We start from the raw sequence: 1,197 nt of genomic DNA on the forward strand, positions 1-1,197 counted from the left end.
TGCTCCCCCAACTCAGTATGTGGGGCCAGTTTTCGGGCCTGTGTTATGGGGACGGTGAGGTTGCCGCTCATTTCTTCAGTCGCTGCAGCGTATGCTGGCTCGCCATGATAGACACGAATGGTCCGAGAGACTCCAGGTTGCAAAGGGCGAATACATATTCGAGGAGAATAGACTCGTTTCACGACCCGCAGGTTCAGTGCTTTCGCCACCTGCTGAGTTGTCTCATGCTTCCAGGCCAGGAAGTCCTCTCCGGTGGCACCACTGCGATCGTCACCTAGACCAAGGGGACTCAGCCTTGTAGCGCCCATCTTCACCAGCACGCTGTCAACATCTATAGCGTACTTGTTGAAGTGACTATAGTTGGAGTTGCCAAGGCCGAACATGACATAGCGAATATTCATGAGGTTGCGCCCTTGCTCACACAGAAGGCGAAGGGCGTCAAGAAGAGCGACGCCGTTATCGGGCGGATCCCCATCGCCGAATGTGGACAAGATGAACACCAACAGTGCCTGGGACGGAACGTCTGGCATGTGTGAGTGATCGTAGTCGGCCAGGTTCGCAATAACCGTCCTTAGGGACAAGACTGTCGAAAGCTCAGAGGCATAGCGAGACGCTAGAACTTCTGCGGTGCCGCTTTGCGACGCCCAGAAGACAACCGCCTCTACGCCCTGCAAGTCGTGTGAGCCACGTTACTTGTTCTTGTACATGAACGCATTAAAAAGGGTTCAAAAATATTAGACTCACCGCCGGCGACTTGATAGCATCGCAAATGTTTCTGCTTCGCCGTTGTGAATTCGCAGGGATGCCGGCTGGGTGCATCTTTTCCTGGGGAATGCTGAACAGCTCTTTAAGACGTGACTTCTCATGTTTTGGAGTGCTAATTGGACTTTGTGTAACAAAATAGAGTAAGACCACGGCAGCCAACGATAGCAATATGGTATCCTCGCTGCCGATGGCGAGTAAGCGGGAGGTTATCATTGCATTCATTTTCGCGATGAACGACAGACAAAATTGCGATGAATTCAAGTCAGATCGCAAATAGCTCCGCCGTATTTATCAAAGTTCTTGCACGATAGTTGTTCCCATGTCCCTCTGGCGATGTCGTGGAGCTCGCTTATGGTTCTCATGGAGGTCAGATTTGATTGGTCTTCGACGACTTTGCGGGATTGGTTTAGGAAGAGGAAACCTCCCCAAATA

Source organism: Phaeoacremonium minimum (assembly GCF_000392275.1).
Source record: "Phaeoacremonium minimum UCRPA7 unplaced genomic scaffold PA7_03_scaffold_236, whole genome shotgun sequence".
NCBI lineage: Eukaryota > Fungi > Ascomycota > Sordariomycetes > Togniniales > Togniniaceae > Phaeoacremonium > Phaeoacremonium minimum.